This window comes from Sitophilus oryzae, unplaced genomic scaffold, assembly GCF_002938485.1.
Source record: "Sitophilus oryzae breed Bouriz unplaced genomic scaffold, Soryzae_2.0 scaffold_1297_pilon_pilon, whole genome shotgun sequence".
In the NCBI taxonomy this organism is placed as follows: domain Eukaryota; kingdom Metazoa; phylum Arthropoda; class Insecta; order Coleoptera; family Curculionidae; genus Sitophilus; species Sitophilus oryzae.
The window spans coordinates 3,854,455-3,877,641 of NW_022145945.1; the positions used below are offsets into that span (position 1 = coordinate 3,854,455).

General features: G+C 32.3%; 1 protein-coding gene across 2 annotated transcripts in view; it reads right to left on the reverse strand.

Moving 5' to 3' along the window:
- LOC115874590 (activating transcription factor 3) overlaps positions 1-21,711 on the reverse strand; it is a 128,986-nt gene extending 107,275 nt beyond the window's left edge. For both annotated transcript variants that reach the window (XM_030889788.1, XM_030889787.1), the window contains exon 1: positions 21,452-21,711. The gene's annotated coding sequence lies outside the window, so the exon portion shown is untranslated. The remainder of the gene's footprint in view (positions 1-21,451) is intronic.
- Between the last annotated feature and the right edge of the window lie 1,476 nt (positions 21,712-23,187).

A 23,187-nucleotide genomic window follows, 5' to 3' on the forward strand; every position in this document is an offset into this window, starting at 1 on the left:
CTACATGTGTTCTAACTGTTTTGAAGAGTAATAACTTTTCGTCCGTACCTGTATAAAACTAATGAGTGAAAAAATATACATTTCTATGATTTTCTACGTAAAAAATGTCTCTTGGTAAAAATCGCTGCGAGCAACCGTTCTCAAGATATTTAGAATGGAAATAGTTAATACATGTCATTATTGACAAAAAATGAAAGTGTTGGGTAGTTAAATTATTTGACTAAAATGATAAATTTTGGAAATTTTTGTTCCGTTATTCGTTCCATTTTTTCGAAGAAAAAATCATGCTTAATTAAAAAAAAATATGATAAAACAGTTTCTGTTGAACTTTTGGCACAAAAACATTTCAAATTTATGATTTCAGTCTAATAACTATTTAGTCAACATATTTAATTTATGTCAATGATGACAGGTATTGATAATAAAATATCTCGAGAACCATTACTCCTAGCGATTTTTACCAAGAGACTTTTTTACGTAAAAAACGTCATAAATGTATATTTTTTTACTCAGTACTTTTATACAGGTACGGACAAAAAGTTATTACTCTTCAAACCAGTTAAAAAATATGTAGGTGGCACCCTCTATAGGTAGGAGTCATATTGACATCAAAATCAAATTTCTCATGTCAAAAAACTCCTACTAGACCCCAATTTTCATCCAAATATTGACGTTACTTCAGAAATTATTCAGAAAAAATCGAAATCAAAATGAAACCTCTACACCCTGTATCTCTGAAATTAATCATTTTAGGTCATACCTCTATACGAACTTTTTTACTTATTTTTATCTGCAGAATATGCTGCCGAAGTTTCCGGAATACAGTTCGGACCACCCTGTATATTAGTATGTTTTAATATCTTTGATAATCAGCCAATTTATACAAATAACTTTTATATTCCACCATTCAAACATAAAATCAAATTAGATTGCAAAATTTTATTTACTGAATTACTTTTAATTGCACATTAGGGCATCTTGAGATGAAATCGTGATGAAAGATCATTTTTTCCATTACTTTTCAAATGTTGTAGTAGTTATTAATTATATGCATTAATTTGTTTTTTCAATTGACTGTTAACACAACCCTAATATTATGGTTTAGTTTATAATGGATAATGTAATTTATGAATTTTTCTATTAAGGTACATTCAGGCTGAGAGCGTCGGCGTCGCGTCGCGTTTGCGTCGCCTCCGCCCCATTGAACTCGAACCCCGACACTCAGCGGACGCTAGGGCAACGCGACGCTGTCTGCCTGAACGGTCTAGTTTAAGTTAAGTGAATTGATTCCATTTCGACACGCGGACGCGACGCAAGCGCGACGGGACGCTCGACGCTCTCAGCCTGAATGTACCTTTAACCGATAGAAACAATCGGTTCAAATTTAAAGTATTTAAATTGGTGTTTTACCTTTAGTTTATAATTCCAAATAAACGGAACAGGATCTTGTTGTCTTTGAAAAAGCTTACCTGAAACAAACAAAAATATTAATAACAATATAATATACAGGGTGTCCCAGAAATAAGTGCAAGTATTTTAACTGATAGTATAGTTCAACCCCAGAAACTAGCCTATTTTGAAAAAAAAAATTGAAAATTCGAAATTTTTTGAAAAATGTTTTGCACTTATTTCTGGGACACCCTGTATAAACATATAAGCGATACCAATTAAACTTTTAGTTACGTAATCGAGGTCGCGATTTTTAAATTCAATGTCCAAATATCCGTGAAAAAAGTTAAACATCAATTTCATAGGTTTTTTATGCTCTTTACTTTTAAAAATTCTCTTCAGCCGGAAAATGCAAAAAAACTGCGTTTGAGCAACTTTGGCGCCCTCCAACTTTGTTCCCATAGGTTTTAGAGGTTTGTTACTTAAGCTTCATTCAGAACCTCCCAATTAGTAGAATAAATTATTGGTTTCAATTACACTTTATACTTTTTAGTTTACGATCATTTACAATGTTTAAAAAACATAATTAAAATTAATAAAATATCCTAGCAAACAGCTTAGTTTTCAACTTTGAATAAGAAGACTAAGGAAGGAGCATATCAAAAATCTTAGGTACACCGCGATGGGCCTCAAATATGGCCGACTTAAATTCCGGTTTATCAGTGTCGTTCTAATTTTATTTAAAAAATGTAAAACTATGATGTACGGTAGACGTGGGGTAGACTCAATAATTTGTTGTTTTATTTTACGTTGTGAATAAATGTTGGTAGTTATTAAAATTGTTATAAAAATATATAATTCTAATAAAAATAGATAAGTTATAATAAGTATTTATTAACACAAACATCCGATACGCTACTGAAGCAGGTAAGTCAAATTAACGTATCTAAATTCTTTGACATCTAATCTTTGACAAGTAATAAATAAAAGCTAAAATGCAAGAAAAATATATAATTTAGTTAATTTAAGTGAATTTCATAAATGATCGGTTTACTACACGTATGTATATTATATAGTCACTTACTAGCGAAAAGTTGTTGCATTATTTCACTGAATTTTTGCCGAGATCTACCGCACGCTACACAACCAACTATTTTAGAGTCTTTTTCGATAAATCGCGATAGTGTCACTGTTAATTTAAGTGCTGCCACAATTTCCATCTAGATATTACCTTTATACAACTATCAGTAGTAGAATAAATAATAAATAACATAAAATAAGCTCCATAAAGACTGACAAATCCACAAATTTCAAATCAAATTCAAATGTGTCAAATGAATCGTCAAACAGAACTATCAAGGATCCCCACCCTAGAGAGCTTTTATTGTGCCTTTTCCGCCCACCATGCATGAATACATGGATAGCATTATGCTCCTTCCTAAAGGTTTTCAATAGGTAGTCTATTGTATCCATAGAAAAAGCGTAATATTTAGCTTATAAAACAATAAACTTTTGATTTCTAACCAAAATTTTTCTTGACGGGTGATAATCAAAGGCCAAAATAACATTCCTGGCAAATTTTGAAGTATAATTAGTGGAAAAGTCAAAGGTTTGTTAACTTGTTCCACTAATTGAAAGTTACTATATACCACTAATTATGACGTTCTGAATGCTTACATTAAAATTAGCTGAACAAACTTCTACGGCTAATTGAAACTACTAATTTATTCCACTGATTTCGAGGTTCTGAATGAAGCTTTAGAGATGAAAATTACACTTTCAAAGCGGTAAGCAAAGCATTCGATTTTGGTATTCTCGTTGCCCGTTGAGCACATAATGGCAGCATCGCAATTTCTCAAGTATTTAATCGTCAAATGTGGATAAATCAATGAAAATTGTGAATGTTACGTAATTTTCATAACCTACTGTTGAGTTATATCAACCTATTTTTCTATGGATATATCATTATTCTTATTATACGAGGGAAATGTTGAAGACGCATTTTCGATGTTTTGAACAATATTTATAGATGCCAAGGTTCTTGTGCCAAGTCGTAAATTATCTATCACTTATTGACGAATTTATAGAAGAAGAAAAAGTTCTTGTTCTCACTAAAGAACAAGAGAACGCACAAAACCACAATTGTTTCGATTTTCACTGAGAGTTCAACAAGCAAAACGGTCCTTTAAGTCGTAGATAAATGAAACAAGTTTTTTTTTGGCGCTATTCTTGCAACGGTCGCGACCCAAAGCTTTTGATAATTTCGGATCGTTTCGGTTTTTTTCCGGAATTATGTCGCCAAATATTATTTAGTCGAATTTATTATTATTTTCTTTTAATTTTATAAAGAAAATACAGTGTGTTGCATACAAGAAACTTTATTTTATATAAGAACATGTATGTGAAATACCTATGAAACATTGGAAACCGACGTTATGCCACGATGCGCGATGGTTTTTGCAGTTCACAGTTCACAACACAGTTTTTAGTTATAAATGCCACTTTTTCACAATTATCACAGTAAATAAAACTTAGATTAAACTCACAAGATAGCATTAATTACTTTGAAAATGGACGCTTTAAACACTTTTCGGATTTTTTTCAATGAGAGCGGTTTAGATTATGAAAGATATTATAATTTTGAAGATTCTGACTTTGACAAGAGATATGGACTAGTAAAAATTATTATACCCAACCACTATAGCAGCGCCAGATCGCGTACAACGGTCGCGACCCGAAACAATTTCGCGACCCAAAATTTTGACGGGCATTCCAGTCTATTTAAGGTAGCCGTTTTCGAATCGCTTAGGACAATCCTGTGGGGCAATCACTAAAGACTAAAGACGCTAGCGCTTCAGATGAGAATACCCAAATCGGTAAAGTGCGCGCTCAGCGAAAATTATCATCTCATATTGTCATATACGCTGAGCGTCTAAAAACCGTTTTCTAAGTTACAGAATTCGGGCCCTGAATGTTTTTCTATAATATAAGTAATTTAGAGGAATAGAAAATAAATTACTGAAATAAAGCTCGGCGAAATCCATAAAAATGTAAAAATGCATTAAAAATGACTGCTTGTGCGCTCTGTAAAACAATTTTCAACAATTTACCATGGCTTTAATTCTTGAAATCATTAACGGAGGTAATAAAAAGCGGTAATAAAAAAACGAAAATTGCCTCAGCCTTGGAAGCCGGCGAACAATAGAGATTATACTGCCACGTTCAAATTACAATACCTAATGCAAAATTGAACTAACAGATACGAAATGCTGTTTTTGTTTTTTTTTCGTTCCTTTTGTTTCCGACGAGGTAGTGTTAATTGAATTGATTTAATTTTCGAACCAGTGTAAGACAGCGTCATTAATTTATGTCTACTAATGATCTCTAAAATTTTACAGTATTTCTTCTTTTTTTTAAGGTATTTAATATAACGTTGAGCTTCCCATTATACCAGCATTTTTTAACTCACAAAATTTTTGTATGTTTAGTTATTCGCTCCATGGTTAAACAATTTTCTACTATAGGCTTGGTGTAATATCGTAAATAACGAATACATACAAATACACAGGTTTAAATGGCGAGTAAACGAAAAGATTAATATATAATTATTCTAAAAGTGTTAAAGTACCCAAGTAGCATTTTCACGACTTGCGACCACATGTTTACTAATCACAACGTTGGATTAGTTACAAAAAATAGTTAGCTCCCTACCTTGGGTATTAAAATAAATTTAAACGTTTTTATAACGTTGTGCCGACGTTGGACTAGTACTACAGCAAAGTAGGAAGCTTCTGCGACGTCGAATAAACGTTGTCTTGTAACCTTTTTTGCTTAAGTGATCTTTAGGTGATTCGGACAACGTAGTTACAACGTTGGACAATATAGAGTTTCCCGACGTCAGTTTCAGGACCTATTCCAACGTTATGCAAACGTCGTCTGTTTTACTAATTCCAACGTTGTTTAGATTTCCTTATTCTTACGTTGGTAGGACGTCGAGTCACTACCTTTTTGCAACTGTATTGAACCATAACCTTAAATTTTAAATTTTCATTTCATTGTTCTGTTCAGTCAGACAGTTCAGTGCTGTTTTTGTTTTTATAAAAAAACTTAATTAAAATGGGACATAAGAAAGGTACATATATAAAACTAAATTTAAATATACATCGACATATATTACCGATAGTTTATCCACTCCCTCGTTTATTTATATTATAGAGGGCGGCACAAGCTAGACTCTAGGATGACTAAATTAGGCAATCTTGCGACTAGTATACTACCTGTTAAGGCCGAACTGCGACTTTATTAGTCCAGTATGCGACTACTCTAACTACTCCATCTTAATCTCCAAAACAACAAAGTGAAAGCCGCCATGTTGTTAAATAAGAAAATGTTTCGTTCCTAAAATAGCAATTCCTGCTTTTTGAATACATTAACTTGAAATATTTGACCCTAAAAAACACGTGGAAACAATTTTTCGACTGCGAATAAATTATTTTCATTTTACTAAAAAAAAATTCAAGAAAATTTTTAAAACTTCTTTAATTTTAAGGCCCATTAGTATTTTTCAAAGTAGAAATAATACATTTATCAATAAAGTTGTTTGCGTTTAGCTTTTTTGCCTTGGGTAACGAGTTACAGAGTCGGTTAAAGTGTTTCAATAATTATGATCTTCAAACATCCTCCACACTTAAATACTTTTGTTTTGTTTTCCTTCACTGCCATCTGACATATGTCTCTAACTAAATCATAAAAGTAATATTTTTACTAAAATTATTCCAATTTAGGATAAAACGCGACTTAGACGCCATATTAGTTTTGTATTTCTGTGAATTAGGATTTTAAACAACGTTGCAATTTGTACTAAATTAGGCTTCTAGCCAACGTCGGTATCCAACGTCGTTTCGACCCAAAAATTATTCTCCAAACTAGTGCAGACTAGGGTTGGCACGAGGTTGTGCCGACGTTGCGCCCCGACGTTTGGTCGCGTGACACAACGTTGTCCCGACGTCCAAATGCTGCCTGGGTATAATTTGTGGAATTTCTAAACAAAAAAATAAAACCATAAATATTTTGATATCTTCAGAAGGTCTAACTTGCATTATAATTTATTATTCCAGTTAAAAAAAAGTAGATGAGTTCAACGACGGTAGCCAACAGTTTTATCGCCGGTTTTGCTAGTGGGGCATAATTGGAGCAATTTCGGCTACAAAGAAATTTTTTAAAGGTGCATAATAATAATTTTAGAAGATGTTCATGAAACATTTAATCACTAGTTGATTAAAAAAGTATACCATTAATATTGCAAATTATATTTCATCCTTTCATAGTATATGTCTATTTAATTTTTTAATTATGTAATAAGCCCTTTGTTTGTTCACTTGTTTTGTCGAACTGCTTGAATCCATTTTTGCTATTGATAAAATCGGTGTAAGAAATTATGAAGCTATATAAAATCGTCCCATTGCTGCCAAAAGTCACTAACTTACTTTTTATTACTTCCGAGAAAAATGCGTCTAAAAATGAATTGCATTGCATAAAGATGTTATAGTTAGTAACTATTCGGTATTAAAATAAAACATAAATAGCCAGAAATCGTAGTTAATGACTTTTGCAATCGATTCTCCGCTTCAAAACATAGTTAGTGATTGAATTTGGTTGTTCGGAAAAATGTTAGTTAGTGACTTTTGGCAGCAATAGGACGAAATGTTGTCTCGGGAGAGGTGAATATCCGGGAAAGTTGAGTTATTGAATGTTATTGCACCCAATAACGCCCTAATTACGCTCTCCTTTACGCGTTAACATTTTTTTTTCAATTTCCAAGACCCCGATTTCGATAATATTTTAATGCGATGGACATGACGGCGCGGCGGCGTAAACTATACATTAACAATTTCTGATTTCTGCCGTAAAGTGCGCTGCGGTCGGAATTTGTTGAAATCAACTGTAAGATAAATAAACTTTTAGGTACTGCCTGTTCACCGCAAATTTTCCCACCGTATACCTAATTTCTTAATCTCTGATATTACCATAGTTACGGCTTTACTCCATGGTTATGGCACTAAAAGGGATACAAATACAGAAAAAATCCGGTGGCTCTCAATTTTTTTTTCAAAAAAAATCATTTTTTTAAATTTTCAAACTTAAATAACTCGGTTATTTTGGACTTAACTGAAAAATGGTAAAGAGAAAATATATTTCTTTTATCGAGATCTACCAGCCCTGAACATATTTGCACTTATTTAAGACTCAACCTGTATAATAATTCAATATAGAGTATGATTAATTTTCTACATAGTAATTTGAAAACCACTTAATGAACATAAATAAAATAGTTATCATAGATATATGAATTAAATATTATAATTTGTGTAGTTATAGTTGACATTTTTGACGAATAGTTTTCTGTGCAACAGCAGCTTATCCAACTTGTTTACCAATATCGAGATTAGGGTATTGAAAAATCCAAAATTATTTACAGAAGAATCAATTCACTCTAATCCTCTTATGTACGATAGTTTTGAAACGTTTTCTATCAACAAGCAAGGCCATATGAAGTACCTACATGCTACATGAGTTTAGTGGCGTATATTTATTTAAATACAATAGATAAATATGTCAGAATTGAAAAGATAGGTAAACAGTGACGTGCAAGGTCTAATCTAACAAAAAGAATTATAGTACTATTTAATGTTATATAAAAATATAAATTAAAGATGAATACACGCAGTGGCGGACTAAAGGGGGGAGTGGAAGGGGCGGTCCGCCCCGGGCCCCGTCTTTTAGAGGGCCTCCAAACCTCAATAAGTAATTTTTTATTCAACTGGCAAACAAGACCAATATGTGTTCAGTAGTTATGAAGGAATTTGTAGGTGGAGTATGCAAAACATACGTATACGCAAACTATAAACAGTATATATAAAAGCAGATATTTACTTAATTATCAATTATCAGGCCCCAGTAATTCTCAATGGCATTTTCTATTTAAGAAATTAAATCAAGGGGTAATTTTTTTTGTTTAAAATATCGAATAATTATTATTTCTTGTAATTTTAAAGATTACAATAATTATGAATATAAACTTGAATTTATTTATCTTAGCTTTAAAGTTATATTTCAATGGTTTCATTATTTATTTTTACTGAATAAGCATTTTAAATTAAAACCAATGCACAGCATAACTTGTATTCTAGCTTTCTTTCTAACCGATTGTGAGTACTGCCGTCTTTAGTATAAAGGGGGCCACGAGCCTGAGACAGCGAAGGGGCCCCTCCAATCTTTAGGATTTACAAAATCGCGATATTTTGGAAACATATATATTTGAACGGTCGCGAAAGTAACGCGGCTCATTTGTGGAACCGGTATTTCCATCACTTTGTCATCATAAGTTGCCATTAAATACATGCGAACATTCGCTCGGGGATTTCAATAATTTATTACAGTTGGGGTTGGAACCTTTGGTGTTACAACAGCAAAATAAAACACTAATACACCACAATTAATACACCAAAACACTTTATTTTTGCACAAGATGCGCATTTCGCTAACCATGTTAATATCATCAGCAGATGATTAAATCTTTAGTTGACTATTAGCTGTTTTATTACATCAAATTGCATTCGTTTTTCGATTCAAAAATATTATTATAAGCTTTAAAAATTGATGTTATCGTTTTTTGAGTTATCATTGTTTTACAACAAGATTTATCGATTAAAAATATTTTCAATATGGCGCCACTTCCGAAAGTACCGGAAGTTGACAGCAACTTTCTTATTTTAAATGGGTGCCCCATTTTTATTACATAGTTAAGTTATCTGTAAAATTTTATAAACTTTGATATTAAACACTATATACCTAAATTAACCATTTTTGAGAAAAAAAATATTTAAACATTTTGGACGAAAAAAACTACCTGCTAAAAAAATGTGTATAGCCTAAAAGTCAAATTTAGAGATTACTACAGCCACTGTGACATAAAGAGAAACATTTGGTTATCTATTTCAAAAATTAAATTGTTCAAATGTCATATAATAATGGCGGTAGCTGAATTACTAACATTACAAAAATATTTTTTTTTCAAAGGAACCCCACTTTTTTTATTTCACTAGTGAAAAGGTTTTTTAATTCGTTACCAGTCGTTACTCTTTAACCATACATATTCCTATATACATAAAATAAATCGTTTTTGAACTTAATAAAGATTTAGTTTGAAAAGGTATATTTTTCTTGTCACTTAATGTCAAAGGAAGGCTATATAAAATCTAGCTTCCTTTGACATTAAGTGTCAAGCAGTCAGACAATTTATTTCCATCTGTTAGAAAACGAATTATTTGAATTTCCTAAAATTTCAAAAACAGTTAACGTTAGGTATAGAGTGTTTAATATCAAAATTCATAAAATTTTACAGAGAATTTAAGTATGTAAAAAATGAGGGTACCCGTTTAAACTAAGAAAGCTGCTGTCAACTTCCGGTACTTCCGGAAGTGCCGCCATATTGAAAATGTTTTAAATCGATAGATCTCGTTGTGAAACAATGATGTGCAAAAAATCTTCGATCTAGTTATTGTAGTTCTCTAGGAACTTCTAATGCACGCTCAGCCTGGGACACCTTGTATAAATACTTGAATTTTGTCAACCATTATACATGCGTCATTCCATCTTTACAAAATGTGCATTAGAAGTATATCATTATCTGAACAGACGGGGGGCCACATTTAGCTTCGCCGGCTCGGGCCCCCGACAGGCTTAGTCCGCCACTGAATACACGTACCGTATTATCGAGAAACTGCATCAAATTTAACTGCATCTTTGAAATAACGATCGACAAAATTCACCTATAATTTTAGGTCTAAAATGACCGTGATCTTCATTTTCAAGAAATCCAATCTCTGATATCGGTATTTAAACAAAAGAAATACATACATATATACAGTATGTCAATTATTAATATAATTAATATGGCAGAAGTTTAATTTTGTTTCCCTCAAAAATTCAAACTCGAAGGACTGGATGGAAATGATAGTTTTCATCAAAACAGGAGAATTGAGACAGCCAGTATAAGAATGTTTAAAATGCACTTAAATTTATGGAAATATTTATAGATAGTTGTAGAAAAACTATCTATTTAAATTTGCAATGTTTTATGTACATGTAAAATCGGTAAAAAATGCAAATGATAGTAAATATAATGACTGGGCAACGAATAGCCAATGAAATAAAGAGACTAGGTATAAAAATAAGATGGCCATTAAAAATACGAAAATACATTAACAAATACAAAAAAATAACTATAAAAATATTACACTGCTATTAGTATTTTATATCTCTTGTAGGTGTGTGTGTAGTTTAAATTATAGTATGTTTTTCGCAATAAGTGTCACATTTGGAATGGAGAAAAATGTTTTCTTTAAAATACTCCGGTTTAAAAATTTTATTACAACATTATTTTGAAAAATATCAATAACCATTTTTTAGAAAAAGATAAAAAAATTTAATTTATTTTTTGTCTATCTCGGTATTGGTTTTCATTAACCGCATTATCAGTTTGAGATTAGGTACTTACTATAATTTCCGTTTTTTTCTCTGATAATAACTATTCCGGTATGCATATATTCAAAAATATGATACAACATTGTTACATTAATAAATAACAATAATTAATGTGTTCATTTAACAAAGTACATAAAGAGATTGTATTATATTATAACATTCATAATCGAAGGTTTCACCCACAGAAAACCAACGAACACTGATGAACCAAAAAAAATTGGTCAAGTGCGAGTCGGACTCGCGCACGAAGGGTTCCGTACCATTCATTATCTATATAACGTTAGACACTATATTATTATAAACTTTTTTTCAGATTTAGCTGAAATTTTGAATGCGCGTATAAGTAATTTAAAAAAAATTAAGAAACACATTACCAAAAATTATATTAATCAATAATAAATATTTGAAAAGTAAAAATATGTAAAAATTAAAAAAAACGATTAAAAAAAGTCGCCTTGACTAGGATTCGAACCTGCCTTACTACGGCTCCAACGTCATAGCAGCGTAAAGTCCTAACGCTTTAACCACGCGGCTACCGAGGACTTGAAAGATTCTATGTAAAATTCTTACTTAAAAGATAATGTTTAGTGAAAGAACTTTTTTTATTTATAAACATTTATTTAATTCTGTTTTTAGTATTTGTTCTTATAGCGGCAACATAGATACATTATCTGTAAAAATTTCAACTGTCTAGCTATAACGGTTCATAAGATAGAGCTTTGTGACAGACGGACGGACGGATAGCGAAATCTTAGTAATAGGGTTTCCGTCTTTACCGTTTGGGTACGGAACCCTAAAAAAAAGATGTCTCAAAATATCCTGTGAATTTTTATATTCGTGAAACATCTATAGTTTTAACTGTTTAAACTAAGAACATAAAAATTAATTTTATGTTCTTAGAGAAGAGTATCGCAAATCTAAAACTCGTCAATATTTATGGGACGGAGGCCATAAAGTAAAGATTAACAATGCATAATAATGATAATATAATAAAAGTAATAGAACAAATAATAATAAAAAATAAATAATAATATAATAAGAAAAGAATAAAACAACCGATAGCTCTTGATCAACCGCTTGATCTTATCGCTTGCCAAATGGATCAATGCAAAAGGTACCTACTAAAACTAGATTAAAGTTAAATAAAGTGCCTAGTATCTTTCCAAATCTGCCATATTACTTGTCAAGAATAGTCCCTGTTCCCCGAAAAAGTCCTGCTAAAAGAAACAAAGAAATGCAAGATCGAAGTGAGCAATTTAAGCATTTCTTTTATTCTTTCAGCAGGACTTTTTCGGACTGTTTTTGACAAGTAATGTGGAAATTTTTTTTTTAGTTTTATGTGGCAAATTTGAGCAAACCTTAAATTAACTTAAAAATACGCGCCTCGATAGCCGGTAAAACGACCCGTCGCGCATTCGCGCTCGCTAGAAACCGATCTGAATCTCTTGCCGGTTGCGGCGTTGCCAAATGGTTTTTCACGGCTTGTTCAGTAAAATCAGGCTGTGATCATACTATAATACCGATAAAATAAAAGTACTCTCAGTAACCATCAATTAGAATATTTTTTTTCATCAATGGAAATATTATATGATACTCAATTATCCATATCATATTATAGCATCTAAAGATGGCTCCAAAAGCGGATGTCTTCATTAAAAATACAAATCGGTAATCGATTTGATCGAAAAACATCGAGAGGTGCTAAACATTCATAACAAATATCCTAAGCAAATACATATTGAATGTTTATTTTAATATGTATAATGTATATTACTAAATATTAGCATTCGTAATGAATCCGCGAAGTTTGGCCGTGAATCGTGATTTAACACCGGGTTCTTTCTCGATCGACTGGTAGGTGTCAAAATAAATTATAGCCCAGAGGATCCGGTGTATTTTATTTTTGTACTTATCTCGGTACTTATACAGGGTGTTTCAAAACAAATGCGAAAAACTTCAGGGGGTGATTCCTTGTTCAAAATAAAGGGTAGTTTGCTTTATAAACGTTGGGTCAAAAGTCAACCATTAGGGAGATATCGCAGTACAAAGATGGCGGAAAAATAATGTTTTTATTTTTTATCTTGAAAACGAAAAGAGATAGACTAATGAAATTTTACGGAAGCATTACTGTTATGAAAACACACTTTCTGGTAATTTTTTCACTTTTTTAAAATGAGTGGAAGGGGTTGAAATAAACTACCCCTATCATTCTTGTTAACGAAATTTAAAGAAAAATCTTATCAAACACATGCAAAAAAAATTAATTTTGATAGTTTAGTTTATTTAGAAACTTTTTTATCTCTTGTGTTTTTTGATAAAACTCACCGATTTGAAATTAAAAAATAAAATGTAAAGCATTACATGTCAGGACAAAAAACATTTTTGTATCTTTGTACCGCCATCTTTGTACCGCGATATCTCCCTAATGGTTGACTTTTGACCCAACGTTTATGAAGCAAACTACCCTTTATTTTGAACAAGGAATCACCCCCTGAAGTTTTTCGCATTTGTTTTGAAACACCCTGTATTTTATACAGTATGATAGAAAATGTTCAAATGTGTCTTCTTACTTCGGATACCTCTATCGACGTGCCGAGTTTGGTTCTATAATTAAGAAAAATCCTGATAATTTCGTCCATTTAGATCAGGGTGCAAAAAAAATCATGATTTTTCTAAAGATCATCTATCAGATTTTTTTTTTCATTTTAAACGGATTTTTTTATATTAATTTTCTTTTTAATTCTATCCTAATTGGCTAAATCTTTGTAACCCTGACCGATATTGACAATATTAATATTTCTACGGCGGGTTGTCATTTTTCCACATCGATCATCCATATATTTTATTCTGTAAACTTTGCCGATGTCCCTATTTCCGTAAAAAAATCGGCCGCTTAGATCAAAGGGATTTTTTTTTGGAAAAATAATGTTGATATGAAGATAACGACTGTCTTAAGTCGAGAATAAAATTAGTACCATCTAATGTTCAAAATGCAAAGTACTTATTGCAGAACAAAAGGTCGGTAGAAATTTGGAATGAACTAGAAGATAAATTGGGGAAGGCGGAAGTTAGCTTGATCAACATTCGCTGTTTCAAAAAATGTATAAAACAGCCTTGACTCCAGCTTATCTTTTGACACTGATTAGTCCTCGGGAATAAAAATATAACCTGACCAGAAGAAACTAGTCCTGCACTAGAGTTTGCGAATCAAATGTATTCAAATACCGGATTTCTGGCACTTCACAATTTCAAAATAAATCTCTGCCAGAAGTGTAATGGATTTACATGAAATAACTTCAAAAATTGGTCCAATATTTTAATAGATAAATAGATATTAGGGATATATGTTATATGTCAGAAAGTAAAGTAAAGTAAAGATTTCAGTTAACGTCTCCTTTTTGCTGCCAAGGCTAATCTGGACGGGGCCTACTTTGTTTACGCGGAATCCGAACCGCGGTCCTCGGCCATATCATAGTCAGTGGCCTACCGACTTGGCAAGTGTCTAAATCGACTCTTACTCGCGAGATATCCGATCTCATCCGGCCTCGAACCGGCGTGAATGAGCAGTGTGTGTCACTAGATTTTACACTTTTGCCTTTGGACAACAGCACGATACAGAGTTTCGAACCGGTCACCCGTCCATCCACTAGTATCGCCTTACGTCGCTTAACTTCGGTGTTCTAATGGGAACCGGTGTTTCGACGTTGCTGGGCCGTTGCCCTAAATGTCAGATCTTTTACAATTATTTTGCGATCTATTAAAGTACTTAAACGTTTCAACAGCAAGTGTTAACTTAATTATTGTACTTATCTGATGAATAGATATAGGGCATAGGGTATATTTTGATATAGGAATACTTTTTTATAGCTTTATAGGAAAAGTTTTTATAATTTTTACAGTTATCTTTCGATTTAGCATAAGTTTTTAAACAAGTTTTTTTTTATTTAAATCTATGATTAAAATAAAAAATCCGTTGATTTAGAAACGTCGGGGGCGTCATCATGTAACCCATCCTCAATTATGCTGAATAATCGGCCCACATTTTTCTTCAAAAATGTTTTGATGTTTCTTACGTCAAAACTAACTGTCACAGTGACAGGTTGGCCTTAGTCCAGTCTATCGACATACCCAATTTCATTTAAATCTGACATTTTTTTCTAAACCGTAGGCTGTCCTACCTAACACATTTTCCCTCGCCTGTTGTGTCGCGTGTCGTGTCACGGTCTTGAATTTTTACTTGCAGCGCGCGTAAAGAAGTTTCACTTCAAAAATATTGCACCAAAAAATTCATCTAAATTAGATAAACTACTAATTACAAATATTATGACAAGCCGTATTGTAAAATTGACTAAAAATCAATTTCGCACGTACCTACAAAATTATTCGTTCGATTTATTTATTGAGCGTGGGCACTAAAGCTTCTGACTTACTGCCAAACAAACAGTCATAAATCGTCTAATTTATTATTGAGACGGTTGGCTTTTTTAAACCCGATATACATCGAAAAAATAGCAACAAATTGTATTAATCGTAATTCGTTATTTAAAATACTTCTACTTGACCCGATTTAACTGCGGTAGTGCACGATTTGTTAGAAGATTGAATCGAATTCTCGGAAACTAATGCTTTTTTGATTAGACAAAGTGGGTGGAAAAAATTAAGTTAATAGCTACTTCTATTAAAATGTCTAGTTTCGATAAAGCGGTCACTATTATTCCATCAAAGGAAGGTAAAAATCTTGTAAAAATACACTGCTGTACAGGGTGGCGCCTCTCATACCTCATACGCCGTGGAAGCTCCAAGGAGAACGGTAATTTATATCGAAATGAAATTTTGGCAGCATATGTAGGTTAACTGAAAACAATTTATAAAAATATATAGAGTTATACAGGGTGTCCCCAAAAAAAGTTACACATAAAAGTTGTGTTTTTTCTAAAGGAACACCCTATATATTAATTGATTTTCGGATTCTAGGAAAAAAATAAAGATGAGTTTTATTAAAGAAGCATATACCTAAAATCTAAGGATTTTGACATATTTCACATTTTGTGAAAATGAAGAGTAAATTTTAAATTTCGATAACAGCTACCTAAATTTTAGTTGACCTTGTATAGCCCGATATTTAATTACAGTATCCATTGTATACTACACCAAATTGAAATTCGACCCGAAAAGTTATGTAGGGTGAGACAATATTAATATGGAACATTAGTCACTTTTAAAAGCAAAAGTTACTCCTTGATTTTAAATGGAACACCCAGTATATTTTTCCGGTGTTTATATATCTTCAAAATATTATTAAAGTTACCTACCCCTCAGATAAAGATTTTCCTAGATATTTTAATTTTTATGATTTTGCGTCAGTAGATAGATCTTTATTACGTATTTGAAAAAATCTAGGGCACACAATCTCTGCACACTGCATTCACCAACTAATAGAATCATATCAATTCTCTCTGATGTAGGATAAGTTTGCATTTTCGCCAAATTTCTGTAATTTTTTTTTTATTTTAACTGACACAAAATGATAACTAGTTGTTAAAGTTGGACTAATTAGACAGCTATGTTGAAGTAACGTCAGACATATCACAGCCACCTAGATTTTATCAAATAATAAAGATCTACTCAGATCAAATCATGTAAATGAAAATATCTAGGAAAATCTTTGTTTGAGGGGTAGGCAACCTTAATAATATTCTGAAGAGACATGAATTCTCCATTGAATATCGGAATAATAAACTGGGTGTTCCATTTAAAATAAAAGAGTAACATGCTTTTAAAGGTGACCAATGTTCAATATTAATTTTGTCTCACCCTGTATATCTTTTTGGACCAAGTTTTAATTTGATTTAAAGTACAATAGTAATTTAACTACATATTAGACTATACCGGGTAAATTCCAATTTAGGTAGCCTTTATTGTAATTTAAAAATTGTTCTTTATTTCTAGAAAATGTTAAATATGTCAAAAACCTTACATTTTAGTCATATACTTCTCTTATAAAACTCACCTTTATTTTTCTCCCAGAATCCGAAAATCAATTAATATATAGGGTGTTCCATTGCAAAAAACACAACTTTGATATGTAACTTTTTTTGGGAACACCCCTCTATATTTTTAAAAAGTGCTCTGAATTAACCTGCATATGCTTACAAAATTTCTTTTCAATACAATCTGTCGTTCTCCTTGGAGCCTCCGCGGCATATGAGAGGCGCCACCCTGTATTACTGAAGTGAAACTTCTTTACGCGTGCTGGGAGTAAAAATTCAAGGCCGTAACACAACACGCGACACGACAGGCGAGAGGATAAAAATTTGGTAAGTTGAGTGATTGAACCAAGGCCAACTTGACCGTGTACGACACGTGTCATTGATTGACAGTTACTTTTTAAGTAAGAAACGTCAAAAGTTGATGTCGTTCGATCGTACAAGGTTCCACCCTGGAAAGTTGGATACCATGTTTTGTTTGCATTTTCGTCAGGCTAGGACTAAGTATTTGATATTGAAGAATAATTGGGGGCGGGCTACAGGATGACAGCCCTCGACGTTTCGAACCGATGCCTAATGGACTGTGTTCACTGTTTGAACCCCCATGGATTATCAGCCCGTTTGTAAAGGAGCCTCTTAAGCCGCTCAGTATTAATGGACGAAATCATCAGGATTTTTCCTATGTTTTTCCTGTTCTCCAAGTTCGGGCTACCGTTCACGTAAAAAAATTAGGCAATGGATCCCGTCAATAAAAATTTGCAAGTGGTCAATGTAATGAGTTGGCGGACTCTCTGCCGCATGTCATATACGTAGTGGTCTATAAACTAGATTGCTATTTATTTAAATGTGTTTTGTAGTAAACTGATCATACTCCAATATTTTGTCTGTATTCTTAATACTTAATACTTTACGCATTTGAAATAAACTAAATTTAATAAAATAAAAATATTATAAACCATTTCAATTAAAAATAAATAACTATAATTCTCATTATATTTTTATATCTCTTCGAAAAACAATAAATAAAGCTGGGACACAATAAAAATGCCACAGACCGGTTTGCTAGCCATCTGTGTAAAGGTAAAAGCAATAAATAAAAATGTGTGGTACAGCGTTAATTAATACCAAATAAAAATACTTTTCGTAATGAAAATCCTTAGGAAGGTCGTTAAGTACACACGTGTGAGTGTATAATCCTCGATAGTACAAATATGTGTGTCAAAATCAATCTTCAATATTGTCAGAAAATAGAGATGAGAATAGAGAGATGATTTTTTAAAAACAATCGATAGCTATTTGTAAGTAATTATAAGCATATCATTTCAATATACCGTATGATCGAAAAAAACGGCGTCCAGTTGGCTGGGAAATGACGATCAATGACATTTTCCATATAAATTTACATATAAAATGACAGCGATCTGCATTTCATAGCCATCGCTGACGCCGTTTTTTTTTCGATCATACGGTATTTATAGTAGGAGGAAGTCACTCCGACGAATTAGAGAAGAATCGCCAAAAAAACACCCCAAAAATGAGGGAAAATAAAAACTGTGGAATAGAAATGTACAGACAATTTAAAGACTACTTTATCATCAAGGTCAATCTTTCCTCGATAGTTACTTTTTTGGTTAAAATTGTAGTGTTTTTGAACAAACTGTATTCGGAGTTCCCAAAAATTCACGGGCTGTCAAATGTCACCGTTACAGTATAAACTATAGTTTGTTCAAATAATTATCTTAATAACATTTTATCGAATATCCATAAGACTATTAGAAAAACGGCATGTGTGGAAATCACTATATATTATATATGTTATATATCTAATACAATTTTAATAATTCAGGGTATCCCATTAAAAAATATGTCGTTTATACTAATAACTATACTAAATTGTTTCTGCAGCGTATGAAATGTTTGCTAATACACACTTGACTAAAAATGATACAATCTGTTAATTCAATGCAAGCTCTATCTCAAAAAATAAAAAGAAAAAAGTGGGACAAACATAATAATGGTAACACTCTACCTGCATATTTTGCAGCATGTATTCAGCCATTCAGCGAACCAAAATATAGTGGATCGCATAGGAGGACCGACTTTGTCAGGTCAAAAAGAAACCCGTTTAGAGTTGACATCAGCTGAAGCAAGTTTAGGCAGTCTTCATAACAATAGAACATTTTAAAGAATTTTGGAAGTGGTATGTATAGTAACTAAAACATAAATTTAGTACCTATTTCAGGATAGTTATACCACAGGTTATAATATGTCCTAAAATACATACAAAAATATGTCTAACTAGCCAATAAAGCCTTTTTTAAATTGTCTTTAAAATATTCCTTGTAACTTCAATTTTTTTGAAAATTTCCATCCAAAAAGTTATATACAGGGTGTTTCAAAAAATATGTTCCATCTCTCGTGGGAAGATTTCTCGCGTAAAAATAGGAATTATTTTTCATATCGACCTAGGTCCGATTCTGCTTTGTTTCGTAGCTACAGGGGGGTTAAAGTTTTATTTTTTTTTCGATTTATTATAATTTTCTTCCAAGTGCTTTCAAAGATTTGAATAAAATTTTGAGGGTAAAAGTTACTATACCGGGTGTTGCATCGTCGAGCGGGACATAGGCTATCCCATGTAAATTTTAATGAGGTCAATTATTGGCATTTTAGAGAATAATTCTATTTAGGTTTATTGAAGAGCACTAAAACCCACATTCAAAAGAATAACTTTAGATATTTTTGATTAGCCCGTTTACGAGTTATAGCCGATTTCTTTTTAAATATTTCTCCTTTCTTATATGGCCCTGTATTTACTTATGAGCACCAGTCAAGATAAAAGATAACTGTCAAATGAAGTTGTCATTTCAGAAATTTATCTATTTAGTGCTTTATTATTATTATTAAAAACTCATACCTACAACGAAAATATTAGCCATGAATTACACTACCGAAGAAAAAGTATTGATGATTAAATGGTATTATCAAGGAAATAGTTATCAAAAGGTGTCGGACATGTTTGCTGCTCTGTATCCGAATAGACCGATACCTGGAAAATCTAAAATCGCAAGGAATATCCAGAGATTTGAGACCAAAGGTACCCTAATAAATAACTGCAGATGTGAAGCAAGGCAGGAACAAAGAGAAGATGCAAGAAATGATACCGACTTGGAAGTTTTATTGTGCGTGGAAGAGAACGATGGAAAGATCAGCACAAGGAAACTTGAGGATGAAATAGGAATAGATCACACTACAGCGTTTCGAATTTTGAAACGACATAAATACTATTCCTTCAAATATGAAAAGCACCAAGAGCTACGAGATGTGGACGAAATACGGCGGCAGGCGTTTTGTTTTGATATAATGGAAAGAGCAAACACGGATAGGGAATTTTTAAAAAACATATATTTCACTGACGAACGCACGTTAACCTTAAATAATGAACCCAATGTTCAAAATTGATATTGGAACAAAGAAAACCAACACAGGTTTGTCGAAACAAGAACGCAATATCCACAGAAAGTAAATGATTGGGCAGGGATATTCGGACACAATATTATCGGACCATAATAATCAAACCAAACACATCGAATTGTTTAAGTGATATTTTCAAAAGTTAATAACTCGGAAACGGTTGCTTTGAGCTTTGAGGTAAATTGTGTGTATTTCGATTTTTGCTTAGAATTGAAGGTAGAACCGAAATATCCAATAATATACAGGGGGTTCTATTTAAAAAAATGGTACTTTGATGCGCCACGACTTTATGAACGACCCTGCATACTTAAATTTATTACTGGCTAATAGATATTTAAAAATCCTATAACTTTTGTATTTAATTTTTTGCGGTACCTCCTATATTTTACCTAATAATCGACCGTTTCCATACATAAAAGCGACCCTGTATATCATCACTGTATATCAGCATATGCAAAATAAGTCATAGAAGAGATCTGGTAAACATTATAAGCACCTCGTCAGAATTTCGCCATTTTTATTTTTTTAGTCGAAAGCTCTATTGCTATAGAACAGTTTAAAAGAAAAAAATCCTTGGATGAAGCACTTTTGAACCAAAAAAATTCATTTAAAAGTGTCTAAAATGCTAACCAATCTATCACAGTAAATTATTAAAATATAAAACCACAGCTTAACACCCTTCGCAAAGAAAAACTAACCAAAGCAACCCAAATCCTAACCAATCTAATAATATTTTTGCAAAATCACAGTTAATTATTAAAATATAAAAACTACAGCTTAACACCCTCCGCAAAGAAAAGCTAACCAAATCAACCGAAATGCTCAAAAAAAAACTGTATGATCCAACAAATTTTTTGTCTTAATATGAAGTGTGAAATTCCGAGGTACCTAAAGTTTACTAGAACCCATAGAAGTCATAATATGAGGAAATAAAAGGTGTTATGGAAAAAGAAAAAATGTTCAAATTGACTTGTTTTAAAATATAGCATGCGAAGCGGTTATATCGTACAGTATTTCGGAAGCTAGGAGCAGTTACATAAGGGTAAACAACAATTTACCTTGAAAGCCACCTGTGAACGACCGGCTTACAGTAACCACTTCCAAACAACCTATTATTTCCGAAAAATCCACGATATTTCGCGGGGCACTGGTGTCCTTTTCGCGTGCGACACGTCAAAAAAAATCCTTTTTCAACCGAATCCGACCGATCTTCAACTTTATTCATATCTCATTTGCGGGAAAAGCGTGGACGCGAATTTTTCCCCCTTTCTCAAAACGCCGCGACCGTGCGCCGTTACGGACTCAAACAAACAACATCGATAACGGACGCGCTTTTCGCCTATAAATCGCGCGCTATTTTTAGACCTGATGTCACGGATCTGGCCGGCTATTGGTCGGAGATGACGGCATCGCGTCGCGATTGGTGCGGTATGTTGTTTGCCGGTTGTACGGCGGGACCCGTTGAATGCCGCAGCGCGCGCCAAGCTGAAAAATTATAATGCTACATAGTCTTTAAAGAATTATTATAATTTCTCTCGGTGCCGTATCGGAGCAGGATTTGTTTAGAGATTTTATGTTAGAGTATACAGGCGGAAATTTATTTAAAATAAATAGAAATTATATGTAGGTATACATGTTGCTGCTGTGTGTCTCCTCTATTTTATAAAATAGACGCGGGCTTATTTATAAAATATGGTAGCGCATATTAAATATATTTGTGTTAATATACAGGGTGATTCAAACATATTATCAAACTAATGTTGTATAATACGTTGTATTGCAGGGTTGACATGATTTAAATCGTGATTTAAATACAACTTTTTTAAAACTTTATTATAAATCGAAAAATAACTGTAAAGTTTGTAAAAATGTGTCCTAGAAAACTATAAAAAATATTTCTACAACAGATATACCCTATATCTATTCACCAAATAAAATGCTATACTAAGGGTCAGCATTTTTGGTCTTGGGTGCCGGTTTTCATGTGTGCGAAGAGTACGGTCAACACGCTTAGTAAAATTAGATGTACTGAATAAAGACAGAAGGCGAGTATTTCCCAAGCGCATGGAATCTAGCGTCAGATTAAGTAGTTATGTAATAAATACTTCGTATTTTTGCTCACTCCGACTTACTAGATTGCCATAACGACTCGCTCCTGTACAGGGTGAGTCAACGTTAGAGTAAAGTCCATTATCTCATTTGTTTCGAAGTTTACAAAAAAAAAATGTTAAATACAAAAGTTATAGGGAAGATTAAGATACACATTTTAAAATTATTATAGAGTATACAGGGTGCTTCAAAAAAGTGTGGCTAATATAACATATGTTTTTTTAAAGGCAACGCCCTATTTTTTATTTCATTTTTAGATTCTACGTAAAATTCTATAACTTTTTTATACATAACGTTATATACCTAAAATTAATAGTTTTTGTAATATTTGAATTTGTTTATACAAATGTTAAATTGCAGTGTGGTAAAAAATTGTCAGTGGAACCATTGTTTCTGAAGTTGGAATACCAAAATTTGGTATGACAGTTCTATAGGGATTAAAAAGACGATATATGTTAAGATATTTTAGTTAAACGCTACAGGGTGTTCAAAATATATTTATAAATTTCAACTACTTAAAATTAAAAAATCTCAAATTTTTTAAATGGTACACCCTATATATTTTGATTTTTTCTGATAGATTTTGCAAAGCTCTTCAACTTTTATTAAGTATGTCATATACCTATTTTTAATAATTTGCGATTTATTCCAATTTTTTCTATTTTTACCCATATCTTTAATACAA